A 3,120-nucleotide genomic window follows, 5' to 3' on the forward strand; every position below is an offset into this window, starting at 1 on the left:
GACTAAATATATTTAAAATTTTAATAATATGAAAATTTTATTATATGAAAATTTTATTTATGATTTATGATGATGATGATGATGGTGGTTAACGTCCACTCAGACCATGCTTTGGTCTATCGGACCTAAAGAAATGAATTATCGAGTTTGATTTAAGAGTTTGATTCCTATGCTCAAAAAGCTTGGAGAGAAGCCTCCCAAGCTCACTATAATTTTGACATCGTAAAAGGTTAGGAAGGTCAGTATTGCAACAAAGATTATGAAACTGAGATCTAATGTGCTTGTACGCAAGCCACTCTAAGAGGAAGTGATTTTCATCCTCGATGTTCATATTCTCACAGAGATGGCAGATCCTTTCCATCCATGATGTTTTAGGAACTGCCCAACGACCTGGTTCACTATGGAGCTCATGAGAGTTCGTTCTAATATTTGTTATACTAAATTTCTTCTTTGACCTCGTTAAGACAGAGAGATACTTTTGATCTTCTAGGGTGGGGTTGATGACCGCCTTATAATATCTTATTTTTCTTTTAGCTGCTAAATCTTTCTCACACCACATTTTTTCTTTGAACTTAGAAGTAACAATATTTTTAATGTTATTAATGTTTTGCAATGCAACATTCTCATCGATCTCCCAATGGTTTAACCAGGTCCTGGTGTCTTTATACCAACCTTGTTTGAGCCTTCGGTGGTTTTCGCTAGAATTTAAAGCTAGCTTAGGAAGTCTATGGTCTCCTATGTTATTGAGTTTGTGCTTGTACAACAGAAACCTAGTCATAGTTAGGTTCTCGATAGGGGAAAGACCCACTTCTATAAGGAGAATAGGATAGGGTGTATTGCTTTTAATTTTGAGGTTATACATTATAAATCACTTATGGATTTGCTCAATCTTTCTCCATGATTCTCTATAGGTGCTGAAACCCCAAACCTCACATCCATATAAGATAATAGGAGTGACTAAGGTTTCAAAGAGGAAATTCTTTCTATCCCACATTACGAGGTTTGTCGTTTTACGATTATTATCAACACCAAAATAGGCTTTCCACCCCCCATTAATCATTTTCTCAAAGCTATAGTTCCAGTTGAGCTTGTGATGAATATCAATTCCTAGGTAATTGTAAGAAGACACTTCCTCCAAGTTACTATTTTCATACATAAAATTAGCATAAGTGTCCTTCTTGGATTTGATAATCATAACTTTTGTTTTGTTAGTGTTAACAGTCATACCCATGGTAGAGCAGAAATCCTTAAGGAGTCTAAGCTGCTTATCAAGATCAGATGGGCACCTTGTGAGAAGAACAATATCGTCAGCATAAAGAAGAAGGATGATGACTATCCCAACTAAGATCGTGCCATCACAAACTGCTTCCTCTAAACAACATTCTAGCTTGTCGATCTAAATGCCAAATAGGGTAGAGGAGAGGCGGCAACCATGTTTAAGTCCGATTTTTTTTGTTCATAAAATCAATATTCATAAGTATATTGTAATTTCATCTATATTTCTTATGATTACTTCGTTCAAAAAAAAATTGGATTTAGATAAAGAAATAATTACTATGATGCGATAATTCTAACTAAAAATATTGTGAAAAAAATGTCATTATCATCATGTTATTCAAAAAAAATTAAATTTAAGTAAAGAGATAATTATTATTATGAGATAACTCTAACTAACAATATTGTGAAAAAAACTGTCATCAGAAATTGAATTTAGGTAAATTGAATTTAGGTAAAGAGATAATAACTATTATTTGATATAGAATAAATATATTATACAATTGAAAATAGTAATTAATTAATAATATTTAAGATAAAGATAAATATTTTTTTTATAAAAAATAATTATTTTAAATATATTATAATTCTAATCTTGAACTTCAATACTTGTGTAATAAAATCTAAGACCATATTCACAAGTCTTAATCCAATATTTATTGACGTACTCCACTAAAACCATAAAAACAAGATATGCTCCCTTATAATCTAAGAACCAAATATGAAGGATTTATGCTGTTTTAAAAGGCAAAACTTATCTAGCCTGCTCCGATGGGCAGGGGCTATATATGCCCACCCATAGATTTAAAACCAGCGACTTGGGACTTTCCATGATTGGAAATCAGGAAAGGCCTAAGGGCATTTATTCTGATGAGCGAAAACACCATTTATTTGCTTACAAGCATCGTCAACGTACACCTACGTTGAAGAGATTCCGTGCCACAAAACATTAAAAGGAAATTAACGAAAACTAATACGATATGATATGTCTGGATATCAGAATTCAGTATGGTTTCTGCCCTACATAGTTCCCAGGCGGGTCGTAGTTGCAGATAACAAAAGTCCAGCCGTTGTCGCATTGAGCTTGAGCGCAACCGAGCCTCTTGGAATCTTTCCACACCACCTGAATATAGTGCCCGCATACTTGATCTTCAGCGCAGCTATTAGAAGAGTAATCATAATAGTGCTCCTCGCTAACCCACGACATCACGGCACCTCCGACATCACGACATCACGACATCTGCGTTATCCGACTGCTCGTAGATATTTTCTCCGTACTGGCCACCAGAGTGCTGCAGAGCGCAGTCTCCTATGCGTTGATTCACATAATCTTGTGCGTAAGCCGCGACGGTATCGTCCCATACCAGAGCCTCGACACCCACTTGGGCTCTATCGCGTCATTGTGAGGAGATAAGAATTGCTGTTGCACATCTTGGCCTTGCCCGACCAAGCAGTAGCATGCCATTTGCAGAAAAAAAACATACTTGAAAAACCACTTCATATTGAAAAATCTAGCCGTAATGTCGGTCCCAAAGGGAAGAATGAAATCACTAGCTGCTCACTCAATTCTGTCTGAGAAAAAGTATACTTATAGCAACTCCAAGGCAATTCTTAGTAAATTAGATTAATAAAGTACTTAATGGAGATTAATAAGATGTTTATCAAGCTTATGATAGCTCCGTACGTAAAAGGATGAGCAGTGTTAGTAAGATAAGATTGTGAAAGAATTGACATAAGCTAGTGGATGTGTTGTGTAACGGCACCAAGTGGATTGTGAGAAATTCGCATCCTCTTTTGACTGTGTCGACAAAAATGACACTTCTAACCCTCAAATGTTCACATCCA

The 3,120-nt window shown here is 35.6% G+C and overlaps 1 pseudogene; it reads right to left on the reverse strand.

Annotated features, from left to right (window-relative positions):
- Positions 1 to 2,270: 2,270 nt before the first annotated feature.
- On the reverse strand, positions 2,271 to 2,776 carry LOC149241584 (pathogenesis-related protein 1A-like; annotated as a pseudogene).
- Between the last annotated feature and the right edge of the window lie 344 nt (positions 2,777 to 3,120).

Source organism: Pinus tabuliformis, chromosome 8, assembly GCF_031772625.1.
Source record: "Pinus tabuliformis cultivar Carrire ecotype Pingquan chromosome 8, CPIR1, whole genome shotgun sequence".
Taxonomy (NCBI): domain Eukaryota; kingdom Viridiplantae; phylum Streptophyta; class Pinopsida; order Pinales; family Pinaceae; genus Pinus; species Pinus tabuliformis.